This window comes from Aotus nancymaae, unplaced genomic scaffold (assembly GCF_030222135.1).
Source record: "Aotus nancymaae isolate 86718 unplaced genomic scaffold, 86718_ANA_hifiasm-v0.15.2.pri h1tg000108l, whole genome shotgun sequence".
In the NCBI taxonomy this organism is placed as follows: Eukaryota; Metazoa; Chordata; class Mammalia; order Primates; family Aotidae; genus Aotus; species Aotus nancymaae.
This window is the reverse complement of record NW_026988523.1, coordinates 42206707-42233603: the sequence shown is the minus strand read 5'-3', so window position 1 is coordinate 42233603 and position 26897 is coordinate 42206707. Positions and strand designations below refer to the sequence as shown.

Here is a 26897-nt window from a genome sequence, read left to right as displayed (position 1 = left end):
GATAAACGTAAATGTTCAATTAATGCAAGACAAAATTCAGAGTGCCTTCCATCTGAAATGTGCTCTTCTCCTTCTCCCTCTTCCTCTGTCGCTCTCAAAATGTTAATACGGGTCTCCTCTATAAATAACGATAGTGGCATACTGACATCCAGATTTAAACGCTGCAGCACAGCACCCTGTACAAGGAGAAGGCTGACACAGAGCTTCTATTTTTATATGTTTAGTGATATATCCAAGTGTCACTCAACAACAACAGGAAAGGAGTGACTGAGCTGATATCATTCACTCGTATCTTCACCCCTCCCCCCGCCTACCACTCCGACACATCCGTGACAAGCGCTGCCTGGCTCCACCTGCTCACCACCTGTCAATATCTGGGTTGAAAAAAAAAAAAAAGACTCCAGCACATGACTCTTAATTTTTATTAGTATAAATATAGATATTCTAAATAATAATCTATGCTCAGCACTTACACTGCAAGGCCACAAGAATTCCATTGCATTGTCTCTTGAAATGTTCTATCTCTGTATCAGATGATCCCTGTATAAGATGGAACTCAAAATAGATTGTGGCATTCAACTGAGATCACTGGGGAAATACACGGAAATACCATGGACTCTGATTACAACTTCCATCAGGGCACAGAATCAATTCTCCTGACTTCAGAGAAAGGTTCCTTTATGATTTTATCTCCTGAGCAAACCAATGCTATAGCCCCTTCCTCTTCCTCACAAACCTTTCAGAGGCTAAACTGAGGCATATTATCAAGGACGAGTAGGGGTAAGAGCCTCATCAACTGAAAATCAGTGTGGCTCATCACAGCCTCAAAACACCTAGGAATGTGTCACACAAAAAAGATCAAAGCCCACCCAGCAAACAAGTGACATGGAAACCCAACAGTGCTTGTGGGCAGAAGAAGTGAATGCATGCCTTAATAATTCATTATTTGGGTTGTTATTCAATATGCTACATGTCATTTATAAGTTTTCTCATTGTAGCAATTTGACTGACATAGCAAAACAGAGACAGCTATGAAACCAGACAATCATAGGTTCAAATCCTGTCTCTGTAAGTTTCTGGATGTGTGACTTTTGAACACATTCTTTTACTCATTCACATGTGTTTCCTCGTCTGTCATAGATTTGGCAATACTTAACTTGGAAGATGATTATGAGGATATAATCAGAGTATATATGGAATATGTATTAAAGTGGCTGGTTATAGTAAGCTATAGCTAATACAGTTGTCCCTGGTCCTTGGTATCTGCAAGGATTGGTTCCAGGACTCCCTGCAGATACCAAATCTGCAGATGTTCAAGTCCCTTATATAAAGTGGTGTAGTGTTTGCATATAACCTACGCACCCTCCCAAAAGCTTTAAAATATGCTTTAAATCACCTCTAGGTTACTTAGAATACCTAATACGATGTAAATGTTACCTAAGTGTCCATCAATGGATGAATAAAGGAAATGTGATACACGTACACAATGGAGTGTTATTCAGCCATAAAAAGGAATGAGATCTAGTCATGTTCAAATACATGGATAGAACTAGAGATCATTGTGCTAAGTGAAATAAGCCAGGCACAGAAAGACAAACATCGCATGTTCTCACTTATTTGTGGAATCTAAAAATCAAGACAAACTCATGGAGATAGAGAGTAGAAGGATTATTACCAGAGGCTGGGAAGGGTAGTGGGAAGGTGGTAGGGGAGGTGGGGATGGCTAATGAGTACAGAGAAAAGTAGAATGAATGGATGGGACCTACTATTTGATAGCATAGCAGGGTGACTATAGTTGATGACAACTTCATTGTACATTTTAATATGACTAAAAGAGTGTAATCAGATTATCTGTAACTCAAGGGATAAATGCTTTAGGGGATGGAGACCTCATTCTCCATGATGTGCTTATTTCACATTACATGGCTGTATCAAAACATCCCATGTACCCCATAAATATATATGACTAGTATGTATACACAAAAAATAAAAAAGGAATTTTTAAAATGTAAATGCTATGTAAATAGTTTTTGTACTGTATTTTTAAATTTGTGTTATTTTTATTTTTGACATTTTCAATCTACTGTTTAATCTACAGATGTGAAAACTGTGGCTATAAAGGGCTGATTGTACTTCTTTTAACCTGAACGCAGTGTTTCAGCAGACCCCGTGGCTTCTTTCTTGCTAAAACATTAGTTCTACAATCGTATTTTACCCAAGATAACAATGTGGAGCCTGTTGTTCCAGGACATAAGTCTTAAAGAAAAGGCGTTGACTTAAAGCATAATGAATCTATCCAGAAAGAAGCTATTGTTGCAAATCTAGTACAAGAATTTTGGCTAGTATGAACTGTACAAACCACAAACGGAAAAATTGAGGGTGGAACAGGATTGTACTCAAAAAGGCAGGAGGAATTCTGGGTGGGAAACTCCACTTCTCTCTCTCTCCTGGGAGTCACTCAGGAGAGTTACTCAGGGCCTGGGCTTGGTGCTTGGGACTCGTAGAAAAGTGCCCCAGAGCAGAGCTCTAGCTCCGTATTCAAAATTCTGTTTCTGCACTGGAGTTAGAGCACTCATCTTGCTCTGGCTCCAGCAATGCGCTAGAGGAGTTAGTTGAGAAAGGACCAAGAAGGGGCTGTGGTGCTGAAAGCGGCACAGCAATAATATTGGCAGTGCAACCACGTGACCTAAGTGGAGACACCAGCGCATTGTCATTTCGACCCCAGGGGGACTTAGGTGTTTGAAGGCCTTCTCGTCCTATGTTCACTCAACAAGAAGCTAACAAAGCAGATAACAGTGCTGGTGCACTTCCCAATATGAAAAAATGTCATTTTTCTAAGTTCAGATCTGACTTCCTAAAGGAAAGATGCTTCACATGTATTTCTGGACTGTTATATAATCTAGGTAGTAGGTAATTTAAATTTGTTACTTTTATTTAACCTATGTATTTGGATAATGGTATTGTTTCAAATGTATTGATGAGACTATTGACTTTGAAAAATATTAAGTGGTTAAAATCACAGTATTAGCTGTAGATCTGGATTCAAACTGAAGTCTGTCTCACTGTAAAATCCCTTATATAAAACCACTCTCACTGTAATTACTGTGAAGAATATCATCCCACTATTGAAGACTTTCTAATTTGTCCCTGTTGTCAATTGGGTCACGTTTTACCTTCTCAGCTTTATGTTGAAAATTTGCTACTTTCCTAACAAAATCTTATTTACAATTAAGGCAACCACCAAAAAATAGTATTTGTGAAAATAATTATAGATGCTGGTACAGTACACAGCACCAAATAGATGCTCAAATATATGTACTACCTTAAATTTGAAAGAATTAGAACCAGCAAAAAACAAAACAAAAAAAAATGAGCCATATCTACAGTGGGAACTGGGGAGACTTAAGAAGGTTTCAATGCAATTGATACCATATCTTACAAAATAAAACTTCAACTAAGCCTACTACTTTTTCCCCTGTGTTCATAGAACTCCACATCTCAGAGTCCTAAATCGGTTTAGAGGTCATATGCAAAGACACGTTTGTAGTATAAAGCCCTGAGAAGAGGTCATACAAGTTCCTAGTGAACCTCTGCAATGATAGACTCACAAACTCCTAAGGTAACTATGGCATTTTCCAAACGCTCCAACTGTTAGCAAAAAGAAGTTGAGTCCCCTTTATTCGGCCAGTACATTATAATTCTGCTCTCTGTCTGTCTACACAAATGCCTACTAGACCTCCTGAACAGAACATCAAGAATCTACATCTTACTTACAAGAATAAGTGTCAATGTGTCTACTGATACATATGTGTGAGTAGTGGTTGCTTCTTTCTGCTGGCCATGAATTCCAGCCTCCTAGGGCTACATGGCTAAATGTTCTTCCACAGAACAGGTGGAGATCTCTGGAACAAAAGGAATAACAAAGCATAAAATCTTTCCACAGAAAGGAGGAACTGAAAAGATGCCAACTTATATGGAGACGTGGAAGTGAGAAAACCTTTGATCAGTTCTTCATTAGAGTATTCAGGAGGAAGGAACTTGGAATCTGATGGAAAATCAAGCAGTCCAGCGTAATTGTAAGCTTTAAATGCTCTTTTCAAAGGGTTTATTTATTTATTTCAATTCTTTCATTTGTTAATTTGTTTTGATTCTAAGCCTACTGGTCAATCAGTGCTGAAAATAAAGTGGGACCAGGTGACCTGAGAGTACCCTGCCTTGTGAGTGTATGATAAAGTCAGGTTTAATGGTGAGGGTGAAGGGATGAGAGAATTGTAGGTGAAGGGAAGAACACAGGAGTTGAACACTGACAATGATGTCAAATTGCTGCTCAGAAATTCTTTTGCTGGAAGATAGAGTGATTATCCAAAACCCCGTGGATTTGGTATTATACAGCCTCTACCGTCTGTCCTTCAAGGGTTTCAATAATTTTTACTGTAATAGCTGAGCTCCATTTCTGACAAAATCAAACATTACTTAGTCAAACCAACTCTAAGGAAAGATAAATTAAAGAAGACTCTAATTAATAGCATATCTGTGGAAAACAAAATTTTATTACACTTGAATGAATGCACTATTAGGGTGATTTACCAATAGAATGTTGGGATGTTTTGTCTCTGAAAATACATTCTTTCTTAAATTTTATAATTGATAGACAAGGTTCAATCATAATTAAGTAGCATTATGTCTTTCTTAATAAGAAGAACTGGTCTCCTAAATAGGCTGTTAATGCCCAGATAATCTTTTTCATGTCTTCAATTTCATAAAGATCCTTTGACGAAAAAAAAAAAAAGCAAACCTCTACTAAGTTAGAATTCAGAATAATCCTACTTCTCAATTAGAGATCTTAGTATAGAAAAAGTTTTTCTGTCCCAAGAGGATATTCATAAGCAACGAGTATTGGTGAGTTTGACCCACTTTACATAAAATAGATTTTTCCTCCTATTTATCTTATTCCTTCCACTTTTCTAGTTGCTTTCCCCTCCCTTCTCCTTTTCATAGAACTTATTCTCTCAAGCTGTTCTCAGTTAGGCAGTGTCTGCAAAGAGCGCTGATGTTTTCACTCTGAAAAGTCTCCAGTGATTACACCCAGTCTCTTTCATGCTAGAACTACATATTTATCAACCCCAGAGAGCAAAGATGAGGCAGCACCATGGTAGTGAGTGATGTGAATTGCTGTCACAGCAGAAATTGTGCTAGGGGAGGCTTCTAGATAGAAAAAAAAAAAATCTTCCTGTTAGAGAGGGGCCGACGGCACAAAGAAAAAGAAAAGAATGGATGAACAAAAAGAAAAAAAAAGGAGGGGCCAGAAGAAAGCTGTGAGCGATGAGAGAGGGCCCAGCGGTGCGCACAGTGGCCAAGCCCTGCTGGAAATGCCCTCCGGTGGCCAGAAGTGGGTCATAAGTGTAATGAGCCAGGCAGCCTGACATCTGGACTCTTCAGTCCAGCCTCAGGTTTCCACCTGGCTATGACAACTTGAGCGCTTCAGAGCTCAAAGGTAAGTGGAAGATTCTCTTTGCTTCTTGTCTCCTTCATCAGTCACATCTTTTCCTATGTGGGGCGGAGCTCATGCTTCTTGGCTACATAGATATAACCAGGGGGAGCTACAGTCCAGACTGAGACTCTCACCCCCATCAAGGCTGCACTGATTTAAGGGGTTAAAATTGCTTTAACCCCTTTCTAAGTACATAACTCACAAGTTTCTAATTAGCAACCACCCCAGGCCTTTTAATCTGTAGAGTTGCGAATAATGCTCATTTCTAATAATTTATTTCCTCCAACAGCAGCCAACATTTTTGCAATGACTATTTGGCTTCAAGAAAACTGGACAAGAGTAATGCACTGTTGATCTAAACCATGGCCACTGCTTGTGAAACTTCCCAGAACACTTTCATCCTGGCAGTGGACGAACATGGTCATTATCAAACACACATATGGCAACCACATTTTCTGAATGCCAAACAGGCATATTGGTCTAATAATAGGACAAAATATTTGATATTGGAGAAATGGTACCGATATTACTGATGCTTTTTACAATATTAAGTCGTCCGTCTTTACTATCTTTTCCATGTCTTTCTTAACAAATCCTGGATGGAGAATAACTTTTCTTGTATATATTTAATTTTTCTTGTCCTGAAGCTTTACCCCTTACTCCTCTACCATTACTCTTTGTCTCATCACCTTACAGACACCACTGACCTCTGTGAAAGTTGAGTGTAAGAAAGTCTAAATGCCTCTTCATCAATGCTACACCACCGCTTCAAATATGACGCAATCACAGCAGGGAAAGAAAGCAAGGCACATACCAATCCCATGAAATTTGCTTCAGCTTCCTGAAAACAGTAAATAACAAAACTCTGGATAAAGAGGCTGGGCCCAAAGCTGTATAAGCTTCCCTCAGTTTTCAGACATCTGAGAAACTAAAAGAGAGTATTTCTGCCTTCAAGAAATTTGTGCAAGGATCAGAGATTAAAAAGATTATAAACTGGTTACAGTTTGACTTCAGCATTTCTGAAATTTTCTTTCGAGCTGTCCCTTTTTCTCATTTCTCAGTAAATCTAGGGTGGAGTCTGAGATTCTGCATTTCTAATGAAGCCCCAGGTATTCCAATGCTGCTTGTCATAAACGACACTTTGAGTAGCAAGAAACTAAATATTCAATATATAAGACAGGATAAATGTGCAAGGATATGTAGATTTTCATGATTTCCTGAAGAGTATCCTTTTAACAAGGACTGGAGAAATGGTTCTCTCAGGACTGAGGAGTGGTGAGTGGATAAAATGTGAGATTTGGAGTCAGAGAATATGAGTTCTCAAAGCAGGCTTTGGCATCTGCTGAGTGATCTTGTGTTTCTAATATTTCGGATGCTCAATTTTAATCTATAAAGTTAGGAATTGTAAAAATACCTTCTTCTGTTGGCTATAAAAATCAAAAGGGATCGCATATGATAGAGACTTAAAATGGTACTCAATTGTTAATATAGATGAATCATATGACTTAAGTAGGCCCTTGCAAGAGGTGATTTTAGGAATTTTAGGCAAATGGTGTTGCCCACGGCCCATCAAATCATAGCAGCAGGCCCTGTGCTTATTCTGCCATTTTAATGAGCAGTCCTAATCGACTACAGAGAAATCTGTAAAAACAAATATCATGATTAGGACCTATTGAATTATGCAGTTGGCTTTATTTTAATCAATTGTCCAGTAGTTATGGACTTATTTGATATGTTTTATCTTGTACATGTATCCCGAGTTGTCTCAGGCCCTATACCATCAGTAAAACTAAGATAAACAGCTGAGCATAAATTTTCAAGTCTGTTCGTTGCTCCACTGTATCTCAGTCTTTTTACTATTATGTTTGTTTCAAGGCAGGGTAGAAATGTTTACCTGTCCCAGAGAAAGAGTAATGTGCTTGGTGTTTAAAATACCCAGCTGGTTGTGACTGAGAGCGACTCACGATATTCTTTGCATGACTTCCTAATTAAAGGAAGGTGGAAGCAACTTTGTCCCAGAATAATGACAATCAAGTGGATACCATCTAGATCCCATTTTCACCCTGGGAAAACACAAGGAAGAGCCAACTTACAACATCCCGAATGACCATGAGGGGCCACCTTACCCTAATATTAGGCTCTCCCTGCTACATCATGAGCCTAATTTTTTAAGAAACATAAATGTTTCCAGAATGTGGTGTCCAGCTTTTTGCAAGATGAAATCTAGGAATTCACAGTGTGAGGAAAGAAAATTGGCAGGTATTATCAGATTCAATCCATGAGGCACGTGGATAGCAAGTAGGATGAGAAAAAGCGAAGATCTAGTATCAGATGTTAATTAGAAGATGATGAGAGCAGAAGCTAGGAGGTCCAAACACATACCTGACAGAATCACATCAAAGAGAAGTGCCGAGGAAAGCCAGTGAGGTGACTGGAGGTGGCAAAAAGCAGTCCTAAGCATTTGGCAATTCCGCTTGACTTCCCTCTAGCTCAGGGATATTTGTATTAGGCTTAGTGCACACCTACTGCTTTTGCTACTGGTATTTTATGGGCACCATCCAACACCTAACTAAGTGATGTATCCCTTGCCAGGATCCCAAGTTTAGCATGTGCCTGTGTATTTTCTGTCCAGCTGAAATTTTAAGCTATTGGAAAGTAGACTTATATTTCTCTTTTTCAGAGATGAGGTCTCGCTCTGTTGCCCAGGCTGGGATGCAGTGGCAGGATCATGATTCATTGCAGCCTCAACCTCCTAGACTCAAGCAATCCTCCTACATTAGCCTTACCAAGTACCGGTTTTTTAAAAAAAGTTTTGTAGAGATGGAGTCTCACTGTGTTGCCCAGGCTGGTCTTGAATTCCTGTCTTCAATCCTCTTGCCTCAGCCCCTCAAAGTCAGATCTATGTTTCTTTTTCACCCCCCAATTTTATGCACAAAGCAGAGGTGCAAAAAATTATAGATGGATGAAAGTTCTTGATAAAGCCTCGTGCTGAATGCATTTGGCATGAGAGTTTCACTGACTTGGGGACCTAGTTGCACCCATCATGTTCAGCTTTTTTGAATCTATTTACAAACGCAGGTCTTAATCAGCAGAATAAATGGGGATATTGCTGCTACTGGGTGATTTGCCCCAAAAAGCAAATAATTTGCTGTAACTAGTCAGTTTCCAAAACTGAACCCTTGGCCAGCTGAAGCACTAGGATTTATATAGAAAACTGGACATGCCAGAAAAGAAAGCATTCTTTTCTGCAGTAGAAAGTCTCAATTTCTTGCTTCAGATTGATCAGAGATTTTCTTAACGACAAACTTCTAACTAGAATTGAGTTTTTCTCTTGGCAATTCAGATTATGATAAATATCTACCATACCGTTATGTCTTATTTGCTGACAGGAAGGGACTCAGCAAGTTGGTGGTGTGAGAGATCCCTTTTTGGTATTCGGCACAATCTGATTTCATCTCTAGTTGTCTTATTTATCCTTCCCCACTAGATTTTGGCTCCTTAGATTCAAATGACATCTTTAAGGGGAGAAACAAAGAATTTGCAATTGTTTCCCAGCAATGTGCAAATTGGCACTTCATTGAGAATTAATGGTGTGCTAACTGCCCACTGCAAATTGCACTGGGACTGCTTGCACTTTTGACTTTGACACGCTTTTTATAGGGGTACATGAGTAATTTGATCTGTAAAAGAGAGAGAAGATTCCACCTCCTGAAGGAAAAAATACTAATTAGCCGCAAAATCTAACTGCTTTTCTCCGGCAGGGTCTCTCTCTTGCTATGTTTGGCTTAATGCAAACTCCTGCCATGCTGAGTTTCTGCAGTGGATTGTCCAATACAGCCTGTTTAATTTTAATTTCTTTTAGCAGAGTTGATATTCAATTAGCCACACCAATGAAGGGTTGGATGCATTAGCACACATAATAATTGCTTAACTTTGCAGAGAGTATTAGCATTTACAAAGCGCTTTCACATTTGCTCTTCATAACTTTGTATTTAGCAACGAATATAAATCCCATTTTACAGATGGACAAATTTAAGTTCAAAGATATTAAGGATATATCCGAGGTCACGTAGTAAGTTATAGGGGATAGAGAACTCAGATTCCATAGTTTTTGATTTGTTGCATTTTTATTCTATTATGCCAAGAAATGGTATGATTAGGCTCATAGCAATACCTTCCTTAAGCATACACCACATCATTTATTTTTTCAACATGAAGTTTGACTAAATGACACCATATAATACGTCCTAAATGGTCTTGGAGAATAAGGAAATGCAAGATGGGATTCTCAGCTTTCAAAAAATTCTTTTTTTTTTTTTTTGAGACAGAGTTTCACTCTTGTTACCCAGGCTGGAGTGCAATGGCGCGATCTCGGCTCACCGCAACCTCCGCCTCCTGGGTTCAGGCAATTCTCCTGCCTCAGCCTCCTGAGTAGCTGGGATTACAGGCACGCGCCACCATGCCCAGCTAATTTTTTGTATATTTAGTAGAGACGGGGTTTCACCATGTTGACCAGGATGGTCTCGATCTCTTGGCCTCGTGATCCACCCGCCTCAGCCTCCCAAAGTGCTGGGATTACAGGCGTGAGCCACTGCGCCCGGCCCCAAAAAATTCTTTAAAATATAGCAAACATATACAAAATGTAAACGGTGATGTTAGGCAAAAAATCCTTGAGGCTAGGAGCTATATCGAATTCATCATTTTATCCTTTCACAATTCCTAACATAACACACGGCCTAGCAGATAGTTGGCACTAAATGTGTGTTGGAAAGAAATGAATAGCCATGCCCGATTTCCTTGCATTTTCTATGTCCTTTTATTTACTTTGCATAGTAATTTTTACTATCTGTTAATACATCTTTTATTATATGTTTATTCTCTGTGTCCTCCACTGGAATGTCGGCATGATGAGGATGGGCTTTTTGTCAGTTTCATCCATGATATATGTCAAGCAAGAAAAACAGTGTCTGGCTTTTTTTCATTAGATGGCCCAAAGCAAAATGATGTCATTTGAAAGCTGGCTTGGTTGGCCAGAACAGTCAAAGATTGAATTTAGCATTTCTTGTTTCTCTGGCTTTGAAAGCCATAATCTGACTTTGGAAGCTTCACTCCTCTGAGTGTCTAAAGAGAGAAGTGACCTCATTCATTAAAACAAAAAGTTGCTTGAGAGGTTTTTTGTCCCCAAGCATGCTAGTACAATGTGGAGAAGTAACGATGTTTACATAAAGCCGCAATACTGTCCCTTTCCCCTTAGTGCGTCTTTCAATGACCTCCTCCCTTAGAGGGACCACGAAAGATAGAAAATATCAGAATAACTGTCTCCACATTCCAGAAATGCCTCCCTGTGGATCTAGACCTAGCCTCAAAAAGCAAATAGGCAGTCAAGTGGGTTCAAGAACTTCAGTGTTACACCGAAAACCATAGTCTGATGTGTGATAAAAATATCCTTCTCAAGATTCTTCCTACAGTGGGATTGAGGGATTGAGAATAGGAGGAGAAGAGGCCTTTGCCTCCCACTGTGAACATGTGAGATCTCCAGCTATGCCAATTCTCATTAGCACCCAGTGGAGTGGGTGTGGCGACAGGCACGTGGAAGACTTGGCTCAGAGCCCAGTCTAAGAAGTCCCTTGAGACGGTCTTTAATAAACCTCCTGGGATGGGTTAGGAAAGCTAATTACGATGTAAAATGTACTGTGACTACTTCAAATCAGAAGTAGCTAGAGAGCGTTAAACATTATTTTTTCAAAATCCAATTGTTATCAACGGGGGAATTTTCTGTTCATGGGGCTTTACTACAACAAGTGTGGTTAGTATTATAGCATGTAATCATTGAGAGTAATTGAGACATTCAGAGCGTTGCTGTTTCAAAGGACAGGGAAATGTATCTTCTAGATTGTGCTGTCCCATTCGATAGCCACTGCTATGATCTGAGTGATTGTGTCCCCACCTCAAAGCTGTATGTGGAAAACTACTTCCCCTAGGGGCCTGTATTAAGACATGGGGCCCCTTGGAGGTAATTAGGTCATGATGGCACCAATCTCATGAATGGGATTAGTGTCCTTAAAAAGGGGGCTTGAAGGAGGCTGTTTGTACCTCCACCATGAAAAACACAGAAAGAATGTGCCATCTATGAAGCAGAGGTGCCTCCACAGACACCAAATCTGCTGGTGCCTTGATCTGGGACTTCACAGCCTCTAGATTTGTAATCGATACATTTCTGTTGTTTATTAAATTACCCAGTCTGAAGTATTTTGTTATAGCAGCCGAACAGACTAAGACAGCTTCTAAGCACATGTGACTATTTGAGCATTTGAAATGTGGCTCTTGTCACTTAGGAACTAACTTTTTAATCTTATTTACTAAAAAGCAATTTATATTTAAAAGTGGATACTCAATTCAGTTGTTGGAAAAGTTTACAGCATATTTGGAACAACCTGGATATAAAAATTATTTTTTCAACTATAAATTTCATTAACTCTAAATATAAGTTAAATATTTCTGATAAAAATTTAGTGTCTGGATCAAAATGTACTGTAAGTGTAAAATATACAGTGTTTGAAAGACAGTACAAAAAAGTTAAACATATCACAAATAATTATCTATATTGATAAAACACTGAAATACTATTCTCGATATATTGGGTTAAACAAAGTATATTATTCAAAGTAACTTCATCTGGTATTGTTAAATGTGTCTTCTGAAATTTTAAAGTTATAAATGTGGCTCACATATTATCACAGGATAATTTTGTCTAGATAACCATGAGGCACCATTATGGGCTGACTTATGCTCCCTGCATTCGTACGTTAAAGTCCTACCCCCCCGTACCTCACAAGGAAGGTGGCTGTATTTGGAGATAGAGTCCTTAAAGAAGTAACCTAATTACTTCTTTAGGCTAAAGATAGAGTCTTTAAAGAAAACTACGTTAAAATGAGGTGGTATAAGTGGGTTCCAAATCTACCATGACTCGTGACCCTCCTTAAAAAGGAGGAAATTAGGTCATAGGCACACATGGAGGGAAGAGCGCATGAAGACACATTGGGAAGACAGCCATTTATAAGCCAAGGAAAGAAGGCTCAAAAGAAAGAACCCTATCGACACCTTGATCTTGGACCTCTAGCCTCCAGAGTTGTAAGAAAATCCATTTCTGATGTTTAAGCCAGCAATCCCCAACCTTTTTGGCACCAGGGACTGGTTTTGTGGAAGACAATTTTTCCACAGACCAGAAGGGAGGAGGGGAGTGGTTTGGGGATGACTCAAGCACATCACATGTATTGTGCACTGTATTTCTATTATTATTACATTGTAATATGTAATGAAATAATTGTACAACACACCATCATGTAGAATCAGTAGGGGCCCTGAGCCTGTTTCCCTGCACCATCAGGCATTAGATTCTCATACGGAGCACAAAACCTAGATCCCACACATGCACAGTTCACAATAGGGTTCCCATTCCTATGAGAATCTAACTCCACCACTGACTCGACAGGAGGAAGGGCTCAGGCAGCAATTTGAGCAATAGGGAGTGGCTGTAAATACAGATAAAGCTTTACTGACCCACCCCTTACCTCCTGCTATGTGGCCTGGTTCCTAAGGGGCCATGGACCGGTACCAGTCCCTGGTCTGGGGGTTAGGGGCTCCTGGTTTAAGCCACCTAATCTGGGATACACTGTTATGGCATCCCTAGCAAACAAATAGCACCAAAATTAAGCCTCTATCAAAAGCAAGTACCAGAATAATAGCTGCTAACTTCATGTTGCTTGTTCAATGTCTCTCTCTCCCATTATGCTATAAGCTCTGTGAAGGAAGGAATTGTACCTTTCTTAGGCACTCTGTATTTCCAGCACTTGACACAGCTCCTGTCCTGTAGTAAATGCTCAATAAACATTTGATAATTGAGAAGGCAATCACCTAACTCATTTAATCTATGTAAATAGCTAATTTGGTTGACTGAAGTAAAAAAAAAAGTCATCTGCTTTTCATTAGTATAGTTTTATAGTCTGAATTTTTTTCACATAAATTGTTGTCACGCATTTGACCTGTGTTCACCCAAATATGGTATTTCAACAATTGGTATTGGTCAATTGTTTTTTAAATCATCAGCTATTATACCAAAGAAAACACTCTTTGAGCCTGTATATATACTCATAATTAGGCAATAGACTAGCCTTTTTAGAAGGGAAAATAAAACCAATCTATAACATGCTCAGTTTTCTCACTAACATTTATTACATGAGGACCCATAATTATGTATTGATTAACTGAATTAAGAAAAAATCTAGAGCTGGAAAGGTCATTCAGGGTCCAGTCATCCCTTCAATGCAGGGTAGCTGTTACAGTTTCTTCAGGCTGCTATAACGAATACTGTAGATTGATAAAAATGTACTTCTAACAATTCTAGAGGCTAGAAAGTCCAACATCCTCATGAGTTAGTAATCTCTTAAAGGCTCTATCTCTTAATACTATCTCATTGGAGAATAAGTTCCAACATATTAACATCAGGGGGACATCGATATTCAGATCACAGCAATAATCTACTTCAAAACCTCAGTGGGACACTCAGTTTTGATGGGCACTTTTCCCTTCAATTTCCTCATGTTTGTCCTTTAGAATTTTTTGTCTCCAATCCACTTGCCTCAGCAGTGTCATTGGTATAAATAACCCCTCCTCTTTAGAACGTATATCCCTCTCTCATTGTAGACTCCCTACCTGTCCAGGTGGAGGCTCTGAAGAGCCTTCTATTTTTGTCTGTCTTTAGCAGTAATAAGAAGCCACTATATTCATATTCATTTCATTCTGTCAGTCAGTAGCTATTAAGCACACGCAATGTTTCTGGCTCTAGACATACAGTTATTTTTTCTATTTTCAAAGAGTTTACATTACATGGAAGGGTGCTAATGGTAGGTGTGGAGACGAGATATGATGAGATGTTTATGGACCAAATAATTCACAAATAAATATATACTATGAAACTGTAAAATGTTATATAAGCAAAATTATTACAAACAAAAATGTAAAGATGAAATAAGAAACATGGCTGAAGGAGAAATTACTATGAAGAAAAAGTATATAAGAACACGTAACAAGGGAACCTGACCTAACCTGGGCTGTCAGGGAATGCTCAACTGAGATCTGAAGAATAAGTTTGAGCAAATTACAGTGAAAGTGAAGAAGGAAACTAGAGATAGCATCATGTGTAAATAGCCTGTGAAGGAAAAAACATGGGGTATCTGAGTGAAATAAAGATGGATTAGTTGCTAAGGTTCAGGTTTTGGAGGCCCTAGTAAGTCAATTGTGGATTTTCCTTTTTATCATAAGATGCAACATTTTAAATAAGGTATAATATGACCATACTTATGTTGTGTAAATGAATATTTTAATTTTTGAATAGAAAACTAATGCAAAAGATCAAAAATATGTGAAGGTTGCATATTATCTATACAAGAAAAGCTACAAAACTCTAATGAATGAAATCAGAGAAGGACTAAGTAAATGAACAGGTATACTATTTTATTTTATTAACATGGTTAAGAAGATTCAATACTGTCATGATTCCAGTTCTTCCAAATTTGATCTATAGACTCGATGCAATCCCAATCAAAATCCCAGAAAGTTATTTTGTGGGCAAGAGCAAACCTATTCTAAAGTTACTATGGAGAGGCAAAAGACCCAGAATAGCCAACACAATATTTGAAGGAGAAGAATGAAGTTGAAGGATCTACATAAAGACAGTCAACTGATCTTTGACAAAGAATTAAAGACAATGCAATGGAACAGAGAGAGTCTTTTCAATAAATGGTTCTGGAACAATTGAACATTTACATGCAACACAATAAATCCAGACACAGACCTTACACTTTATAAAAATTAACTCAAAATGGAAAATAGACCTAAGTGTAAAATTAAAAACCATATAAACTTTAAAAAGATAACACTGAATAAAATCTAGATGATCCAGGGTTTGGTAATAACATTTTAGATACAACACCAGATGCACGATACGTGAAAGAAAAAATTGAGGAGGATTTCATTAAAATTAAGAATTTCTGCTCTGTGAAACTTAATAAAAAGAAAAGCCGCAAACTCAGAAAAAATATTTTCAAAATACAAATCTATTAAAGACTGTTCTCCAAAATATACAAAGAATTCTTAAAACTCAACAATAAAAAAACAAAAATTCTGATTAAAAATTAGGCCAAAGATCTTAATAGACACCTCACCAGAGAAGATATTCAGATGGAAAATAAGCATATAAAAAGATATCCCACAGGATAGGACATCATAAAAATGCAAATTAAAACAACCATGGGATACTACTATATACCTACTATAGTTGTCAAAATCCAGAACATTAACAACATCAAATGCTAACAAAGACACAAAGCACCAGGAACTCTCATTCATTGCTGGTAGGAAGGCAAAATGGTACAACCAATTTGGAAAAGTTTGGCAATTTCTTACAAAGCTAAATATACTCTTACCTACAATCCAGCAATCACATTTCTTGGTATTTACCCAAGGGAGTTGAGAATTTGTGTCCACACAAAAAAATCTGCCCACAGATGTTGTTAGCAGTTTTATTCATAACTGCCAAAACTTTAAAGCAACGAAGATAAGTTTCAGCAGGTAAATGGATAAATAAACTGTGCACATCCAGACAATGGAATATTATTCAGTAGTAAAAAGAAATGAGCTATGAAGCCATGAACACATATAGAGGAAACTTAAATACATATTATTAAGTGAAAGAAGCCAATCTGTAAAGATTACTACTGTATGACTTCCGCTATGTGACGTTCTGGAAAAGATAAAACCACAGAGTGAGTAAAAGTATCAGTGGTTGCCAGGGATTAGCAGGAAGGGAGGGAGAGATGAGTAGTCAGACCATAGAGGATTTTTAGGGCAGTGAAACTACACTATATAATACCATAATGATGGATACATTTCATTATTAATTTGTCTGAACACATAAAATGTACAACACCAAGAGTCAACCCTAATGCAAACTATGGACTCCAGATGATAATAATGTGTCAGTGTCAGTTCATTATTTATAACACATGCACCACTCTGGTGGGGGTGTTGACAATAGGGCAAGCTATGCATGTGTGGAGATGAAGGTTTAAAGGAATCTTTGTACTTACTACTCAGTTTTGCTATGATCCTAATATTGCTCTGAAAAGTAAACTCTATTAAAAAATATATATGAAAGTGATCTAGTTAGGAATTTTGCAGTAATTCATATGAGAGACAATGGTAACTAAGGGGATGGAAGTAAGAATGAAGACAAATGGATACATTTGAGGGCCTTCTAGTGCAGTAATTCTTATACTTTAATGTGAAAATGAGTGACCTAAGAATTTTGTCAATATGTAGATTACGATTTACAAAGTCTGGAGTAGGTTCTGAGACTCTATTATTCTAATGAGCGTCTAATAAGCAAGGGCAATTACTGTTTCTCAAACCACCCTTTGGATAGCAAGGTTTTCAAAACCATAAAACTACAAGAAGATAACATTGGATTAAAATCTAGATGATGCAGGGTTTGGCAATAACATTTTAGATACAACACCAGATGCATGGTCCATGAAAGAAAGAACTGAGAAGCTAGACTTAATTAAAATTTAAAATTTTTAGTGGAATCTTGGTGATATAGTATAAGTGGGGAACAGTCAGTTTTCTGTAGGAGTTTTGACTTTAAAGGGTCTCCAATATTTATGAGAGAAGATGCCAACTAGGAGATATTAAGCTGAATAAACAATTTATTCAGAAGAAGTTCTGGGCTGGAGATACAAACTTGTGAATCATCTACATATGGATAAAACTAAAGATTTAGATGTATATGCAACAACAAATGAAAAATACAGAGTAAGCAGTGACAAGAGCCTAGAGCCATCCATAAGGAGAAACTACCCCTGAAGGCAAAAAAAAAAAAAAAAAAAAAAAAAGGTCAAAACGGAAGAAGAAAACCGGAAGTCTTGTGTTATGGACACCAAGATATTTCAATAATGATAGCGAGATCAAGAATTGAATGTAGCAGCTATCTGATCAGTGGAAGAATGCATGCATTCTCAGTTATCAGCTTATAACTCAGAATGTATTTTTTCCCCAATACTAGAAGCACAAGACATTGGTTAATCAAGTTTATGTGTGTGTGACAGCCTGATAGGGAACTTGGTTTATGTTTTTGATTCCTCGGTAAATTAATAGTTTAGGAGTTATATATTCTGAGTTTTTATACAACTAATTTAGAATGAACTTTCAGAACCATACCCATTTCTAAGTGGAGAGTTGCCTACATGGCAAAGGACTTGTTGCTGAATGGTCAATTTGATGTGCTTGTCATAAATACAAAACTACCCAGACATGGTCCATTTATTTGAGTCAACGTAATGTCTGATTAGTATCGAAGAAATTGAATCAATAGATCTTACACATTGACCTCCAAATGGTCATTCTGGACAGCTGTGGAAACTCAACCAGTTCAGTTGCCTGAAAAAATAATATTGGCAAACAAATTATTTTATCAGTCATTTTTGTTTTTAGTGGAGAATTGCATGGTTTCAATTTAGAATGGGATATGGTCCACTAACCTATGCTGACCAAGATGTAAAATTTGTGAGGTGTTATATCATAAAGCTGATAGGATATAGGAGTTGAAGTAAAGGCACTTTTAAAAACTGAAATAAAATTTATCTCAAGTACTATCTATTTAAAACAATGATAGTAGTGATGTACTGGGTGATTATAGCAATGTCACAAGGAATGGGAGGCAGAATTGGAAATGTGTTACAAGGTATATCTCAACATATACAGTAGCTTAATGTAATTTTAAGGTGAACTTAGATTATTATAAATACATATTATAAACTCTAGGGCAAACACAAATGTTTTAAAGATGTGTAATTTGTATGCTAGAGAGGAGATAAAATAGAATTATGTCAAATATTCATTTAAAACCAGAATAGATAGAAAAAGAAACAAAGAACAAATGCAATGGATAGAAAACAGTTACAAACATGTTATGTATTAATCCAACTATAATAGTAATCATTTTAAATGTTAATGGTTTAAAAACACCAATTACAAGACAGAGATTGCCAAAGTGGATTTAAAAACAAGACCCACTATATGCTGTTAGTAAGGAACTGACTTTAAATATAAAGATTCAAGTAGGTTAAAAATAAGGTGACGGAGAAACCCAAGTGCTCATCAATTGATGAATGGGTGGATAAACAAAATGTAGTATATATATTTATATACTGTGGAATATCATTAAGCCTTAAAGAGGAAGAAAATTTAGACACATGCTACAACATGAGTTAACTTTGACATTATGTCAAGTAAAACAATCCATTCATGAAAGGATAAATATTGTGTAAACTTATTTACACAAGGTACCTAGAGTAGTCTAATTCATAGAAAGTAGAATAGTGGTTTACCAGGCATGGGAGAGTGAAGACTGAAAAGTTTATATTTAATGACTACAGAGTTTCAGTTGGGGAATATTAAAAAGTTTTGGAAACAGATGGTAGTGATGGTTGTAAAACAATGTAAATGTACTTACTGCCATATAACTGTACATTTAAATTAGTTATATATATATATATATATATATATATATATATGTATCCACATAAAAAATAAAAGGCTGAAGTAGTTATATTAATTTCAAACAAATCTAACTTCAGACAAGGAAGATTTTCAGCAATCGAGAGGGGCATTACATAATGATAAAGAGGCTGATTATCCAAGAAAACATATAACTCTAAACATATATTTACCTAACTACAAAGTGTCAAAATATATGAAGCAAAATTTGACAGAACTGAAAAGATAAATAGAAAAACCCACCATAATAGCTTGGCATTCAACACTTTTGTCAGTAATTAATAAATCAAGAGAGCGTAAAAGCAGTAAGAATATAGATGACCTGAATTACTATCAATTAATTTGATTTAATTGACATTTATAGAATTTTTTTTCCCAACAACAGCAGAATGCATATTCTCAAGCTCACATGGAGTATTTAGTAAGATATACCTCATTCTGGATCAACAAAAAGTTAAAACAAACTTTAATAAGTTTTAAAGAAAAGAAATTACATGAAATATGGTCTTAGAAATTAAATCAGAAATCAGTAACAAAAAGTTAATTGAAAAATATTTGGAAATTAAATGACACAATTGTAAATAACCCATATAGTCTCAAAAGAAAGTTAAAACATTTTAAGTAAAATTAAAATGAATACACAACTCATCAAAATTTGTGGAATGAGGCAAAAACAGTGGTTAGAGGGAAATTCATAGCTTTAAATATATATATTGGAAAAGAGAAGTGTTTGTTTCTTTTTAAGATGGTTGACTAGAGGCCTTTCGAGCATGCCTCATAGACTTAGAAAAAACAAAATAATGTGTGTACAATCACTTTCTGAAAATTCCATCAAGAAGAAACACAAGAGTTAAGCAGAAAAGCAAAAGGAAACACTGGAATCTAGGAAGGAATAAAAGAACAGGAAACTCTGTGGCCAGGACTAGCTGAAAACAGAGTGTGAATCCTCAAAATGGAAGTGGGTGTGTCTCTGTGGTCCACTTTCCCACAGGGGAGTTACGCAATCCAGGCCTTAGGAGAGAACCTTGACCCTCCCTAGCCCTGGATCTAACTTGGGGAGTAGCCAGGAGACTGTGAGAAGAAACTACTCTGGGAAGTGTTCCACACACTCCCCTATACCTGAGCACCTACCAGAGTATACTGTTTTATCCTAGCTTTTAGCAATATGCTGGGTCCTGGGAACTAGGAGCAGTGGCAGTTTTTGGCATTAGAGACACTTAGGCTGGGGCATGGAGAACCGAGGCTTTAGCAGTGGTGGGGCTTCCACAGCCAGAACTGAACTATGAGTGCAGTGTAGACTTCAGCTGCTGATACTAGAACAAGACTCTCCACTACCCCTGGGTTTGGAGCAGAAAAAGTGGCCAGGGAGTCATGTTATTGACACTGGTGGTGACAGTGACGTCTAAGACCTGGGACTGCACAGCTGAAATAGGGGAGTGAACCCCATTAGGTCTGGGGCATGCGAGGAAAGTAGGTTTCACTCCCACTGGCAAAGGTTATGGTACTAGGACCACTCCTTGCTGACACCCTCATGCAGCAGCAATTGCCTCTCATCTAGACATTTTGCCAAAGATCTGAGGAGTACCTCACTGCACTTATCAAGACTAGTGCTTGTACCTGCCATTGAAAAACCTGACTGCAGGCTTCTCTAGTCCATTTCTTCCTAGCTTTGTACCACCTCCAAACAAAGCATGGGACCCAGGGTCCTGGGTGATCCATGGCCCGATGCACTACCTGAGACAACCAAGCACTGTTTTTTGGCTAACGGGGGTTGGGCAAAAACTTTACTGCTACCACTGCAGTCTGTTCTTACTTGCAAGCACCACCTACTAGAAGTATGCCCACACAGCCCATTACAACTGCTGACACAACAGCGTGCTGCTCAGGAATGAAAGAAATCTCACAACCACTGTTAACCTCACTGCTTACACCATACCAGCTGCTCAGAAAGTCATAAACCTTCTCACTGCTACTACAACTTTCATTTGAGAAAGCCATCATAGTAAGGCTAACTATAGCCACAGAAATTACAGTCTTTACCACTGCATGCACCCAGAAGCAAAGTCAAATCACCCTACCCAATATACAACATAGTCACAACATCAAGCAAAATGTCTCCCCCCAAAAAAGTAAATTCAATAATAAGAAAAAGCTATTGCTACTCCAGATGTGCTGAAACCAGTAAATATACAGGAAGCATGAAAAAACAAGGTATTATGACACCCTCACAGGATCACAATAATTCTAAGCAATAGATCCTTACCAAAAAAAAAAAAAAAAAAAAAAAAATCTTGGAATGTCAGATAAAGAATTTCAAAATATTGATTTTAAAGCTCAATGAGATGCAAAAGAAATATGAAAATTAATAAAAAGAAATTAGAAAATTAATTCAGGATATAAATGGGAAATTTATCAAAGATATAAGTATCTTAAGAAAAACCAAACAGAAATTCTGAAAGTGAAAAATTTATTGAAGGAACTGTAAAATGCATTAGAAATATTTAAAAATAGACTAAACCAAGCAGAAGAAAGACTCTCACAACTTAAAAACAGGTCTTTTGAAATAATCCATTTTTTCCCGTCAGAAAAAAATAAAAATAAATAAAAATAAAAAATAAGCAAAGCCTTTGAGACATATGAGAATACATACAGCCATGAGACTTACAAATTATCAATATTCACAGGAAGGAAGAAAAATTGAAAAGCTCTCCATTTTATATTTATATATTTATAATATATATGTGTATACTTATACATATATAATCATTATATTTAGGGCCTATTTTTTTAAGTGATAAAGATTTCCCAAATTTAACAAGAGACTTAGACATTCAGATACAGAAGGCACAAGGATCTCCAGAAAAATACATTGTAAAAAAATTTCACCACAACACAGTGTAATCAGACTATTTAAAGTCAAAGATAGTTAAGCTAAAGTTAAAGAATTTTAAAATTGGCATGACAAAAGCATCTAGTCACCTATACAGGAAACTCCATCAGACTAACAGCAGACTTCTCGGAAGAAAACTTATGAGTCAAAATTAAATGAGATAGCATTTTCAAAATGCTAAAAGAAAAACAACTTCCAGGCACAAATTTTATATCCAGCTAAATTAAGATTCACAAATCAAGAAGAAATAAAGTATTTCCCAGATAATCAAACACTAAGGAAGCTGTCACCAGTAGACAGGCTATACAAAAAATGTTCCAAAGAGTCCTAAGTATCACAATGAAAATTCAATATTTTCCATTATAAAACCACATGAAAGTGTAAAACTCACAGGTCTTGTAAAACAATCACACAAAGGAAGAAAATAAAGGAATCAAGTGGCAACATGACAGAATTCCACCAAATCACAAAGACAGTCTGAGAAAAAGAAACAAAGAATTGAAAAACAACAAGATAACAATTAACAATATGACAGAAACCTCACATATTAATATTAATCTTGAAAACAAATAAACTAAATGCTCCATATGAAAGATTTAGATGTGGGATGAATGAAATAAACCATGATTCAGCTATATACTAACAAGAAATTCATCTTGCAGTAAAGGTACATAAAAATTGGAAGTTCAAGGGTGGAAAAACATATTCCACACACACAGAAACCAAAGTCAAGCGGGAATAGCTATACTTACGTCAGCTAAATCAGGAACAAAACAAAACAACAAAAAATGGCAAAGTAGAAAAGTATATAATGACAACGGGATACGCACCCAAAACTGGAGCAACCAAATTCATGAAACAAATATTACTAAACCGAAAGAAAGATACAGGCAACAATATAATAATATTCAAGGCTTTTAACACCCCACTAAAAGCATTACACAGATCATCAAGACAGAAAATAAACAAAAATAACACTTAACATAAGTTGAACTTTAGACCAAAAGAGCCCAACAGACATTTTTAGAACATTCTACCCCAAAACTGTAGAATTTCTTTTTCTCATCAGCACATGGAACCTTCTCCAAGATAAATCATATGTTAGGGTACAAAACAAGTCTTAATACATTTTAAAAAGTTGAAATCATATCAAATATCTTCTGAGATAACTACGGAATAAAACAATAAATAATACCAAGAGGAACTTCAGAAACTATATAAATACATGGAAATTAAACAACATGTTTTTGAATGAACTTTGGGTCAAGGAAGAAATTACATGCAAATTTAAAAACTGAACCAGGTGAAAAACAAAATACAACATTAAAATAAACCTCTAGAGTGCAGCAAAAGCAGTGCTAAGAGGGAAGTTTGTAGTAGTAAGTGTCTCCATCAAAAAAGTAGAAAGATCAGAAATAAATGACCTAATGCCACACCTCCAGGAACACGTAAAACAAGAATAAACCTAACACAAAGTTAGCAGAAGAAAATAAATATCAACAATCAAAGAACAATACGAGAGAAAAAATAAAAGATCAATGAAATGAAAAGTTTGTTCTTTTAAAAGATAAACAAGATTGCACTGGGTACAGTGGCTCAAGCCTGTAATCCTAGCAGTTTGGAAGCCTGGAACAGGTGGATTGACTGAGCTCAGGAGTTCAAGAAAAACTGGGCAACATGGTGAAACCCTGTCTCTACTAAAATGTAAAAAATTAGCCAGGCATGGCGGTGTGCACCTGTAGTCCCAGCTACTCTGGAGGCTGAGGCAGGAGAATTGCTTGAACCCAGGAGGCGGAGGTTGCAGTAAGCCAAGATTGTGCCTCTGCACTCCAGCCTGGGCGACAGAGCAAGACTCCATCTCCAAAGAAAAAAGAAAGATAAAATTTATAAACCACTAGCTAAACTAACCAGGAAAAAAAGAGGAACATCCAAAACTAGAAATGAAAACTAAGAGATTACACCTGCTGTCACAGAAATACAAAAGATCATTGGAGACTACTGTTAACACTATACACTCACAAACTAGAAAACTTAAAATAAATGAATAAATTTCTGCAAACATACAACCATCCAAGGTTTAACCAAAAGAAACTGAAATCCTGAGCAGACCAATAATGAGCAATACGATTGAATCAATACCTAAAATATTTCCCCAAAACAAGACAAAACAAAACAAATCCCAAGACCAGAAGGATTCATGGGATTTTTGACCAAACATACAAAGAAGATTAAATACAAATCCTTTGAAACAGTTCCAAAAATCAAAGAGGAGAAAATTATCCTTAACTAATTCTACAAGGCCAGTATCACTCTTGATACCAAAATCAAAGACACAACAACAACAACAACACTACAGCCAATATCCCTAATTAATATAGACACAAAAATCATCAAAATGCTAGCAAAGCGAATCCCATAGCATGACGAAAACATAATACACCATGACCAACTGGGCTTTAGCCCAGGGATGGTTAAACATATGTAAATCAATAAATTTGATATATCACATGAATAGAATTAAGAACAAAAATCATATGATTATCTCAACACATACAGAAATAGCATTTGATAAAATCAACATTCCTTCATGGAAAAAACCCACAACACATTAGATCTAGATGAAACATACATCAAATTAGTAAAGATTGTATATGGCAAATCCATCATCAACATGATGCTGACTGCAGAAAAGCTGAAAGCATTTTCTCCATGAACTGGAACAAGAAAAAGATGTTCACTTTCAGCACTCCTATTCAACATAGTACTGGAAGTTCTAGCCAGAGCAATCAGGCAAAAGAAAGAAATAAAAGGCATACAAATTGATAAGAAGAAAAATCAAATTATCTTTGTATGCTGATGATATGATCTTATTCTAGAAAACACTCAAGACTACATCAAAAAACTCCTAGGTTTAACAGATGAATTCAATAAAGTTTGGAAATACAAAATTATCTTACAGAAGTATCATTTCCATACACCAATAATGATCTAGCTGAGAACTAAATTAAGAAGGCAATCCCAGTTATAGTAACTATAAAAGAGTATACCTAGGAATTTATTTAATCATGGAGATAGAAGATCTCTACAAGAAAAACTACAAAACACTGATAAAAGATATTGTAGAGAACACAAATAGAAAATCATTCCATGCTTATGAATCAGAGGAATTAATATTGTTAAAATGACCATATCACTGAAAGCAATCTACAGATACAATGCAATTCCTATCAAAAATACCAATGTCATTTTTCACAGAATTAGAAAAAAAATTCTAAAAATTATATGGAGCCAAAAAACAAAATAAATAAATAAAAAGCCTAAATGGCCAAAGAAATTCTAGGTAAAAATACCAAAGCTGGAGGTATCACATTACCTAACTTCAAACTATACCACAGGGCTATCATAACCAAAACAGCATAATACTGGTATAAAAACAGACATATACATCAATGGAACATAATAAAGAATCCAGAAATAAAGCCACATATTTACAATCAACTGATCTTTGACAAAGTTAACAAGAACTTACACTGGGGAAAGACACCCTTTTGAATAAGAGGTACTGGAAAAAAGTAGGTTGCCATACACAAATAATAAAACTGGACTCCTGTCTCTCACCATGTACAAAATTAAGAGAAATTAAAGACTTAGATGTAAGACCTGAAACTATAAAAAGACTATAATGAAACATTGGGAAAACCCTTCTAGTTGGTCTGGGCAAAAAATTTATGATTAAAACCTCAAAAGCACAGATATCAAAAATAAAAATAGACAAACAGGATTTAATTAAACTAAAAATCTTCTGCACAGCAAAAGAAATAATCAACAGAGGAACAACCAACCTGCAGAACGGGAGGAAATATCTGCAAACTATGCCTCCAACAGCGGACACATAGACAGAATTTGCAAGGAATTCAAACAGCTCAACAAAAACCACACTAATAATCCCATTAAAAAGTGGGCAAAAGCATGGTGGCACGCACCTGTAGTCCCAGCTACTCGGGAGGCTGAGGCAGGGGAATCGCTTGTCACTTGAACCCGGAGGTGGAGGTTGCCTTAAGCTGAGATGGCATCACTGCACTCCAGTCTGGCAACAAAGCAAGACTCCGTCTAAAAAAAAAAAAAAAAAAAAGAGGGAGGGGCAAAGAACATGACATGTTTTTCAAAAGAATATATACAAGTAGCCAACTAGTTTATTAATAACTGCTCGATATCACTAATTATTAGATAAATGCAAATTGAAACTGAAGAGAATACCATCTTATACCAGTCAGAATGCTTACTATTGTAAAGGTAAGAAATAAATGTTGGTGAGGATGTGGTGAAAAGGGAACATTTATATGCTGTTGGTGGTAATACAAAATAGTATAATCTCTACAGAAAATAGTATGGAGACTTCTGAAAAAACTAAAAGTAGAAGAACTACCCTTTGATCTATCAATCCCACTACTGGGTATCCATCCGAAGTTAAAGAAATTATTATATCCAGAGGATACCTGCACTTGTATGTTTATCACCATTCTGTTTACAATACAAAGATACATAATCAAAGTGTCCATCTGTGAATAATTGGATAAAGAAAGTGTGGTATATAGGCACTATTTAATTCTATTTAACTATAGGGAAAAATAAAATTATGTCTTTCTACAGCAGCATGGAGGGAACTTGAGGCCATTATCTTAAGCAAAACAACTCAGGCACAGAAAGATAAATGCTGAATGTTCTCACTTATAAGCAGGAACTAAATAATGTATACACATGGATGGAGAGCATGGAATAGATAGACAATGCAGACTTGGAAGGCTGAGGGGGTGAGAAGGGGTGGATAATAAGAAATTGCTTAATGGGTGCAATGTACATTATTCTGGTGATGAATACACTAAAACTCTTGACTTCACCACT

The 26897-nt window shown here is 36.6% G+C and overlaps 1 long non-coding RNA gene across 2 annotated transcripts in view; it reads right to left on the bottom strand.

The window, feature by feature from the left end:
• Positions 1-26897, bottom strand: part of LOC105728494 (uncharacterized) — a 264992-nt gene that overhangs the window by 67734 nt on the left and 170361 nt on the right. For both annotated transcript variants that reach the window (XR_010340487.1, XR_001110041.2), the window contains exon 3: positions 25979-26105. This is a non-coding gene — a long non-coding RNA (uncharacterized LOC105728494). The remainder of the gene's footprint in view (positions 1-25978; positions 26106-26897) is intronic.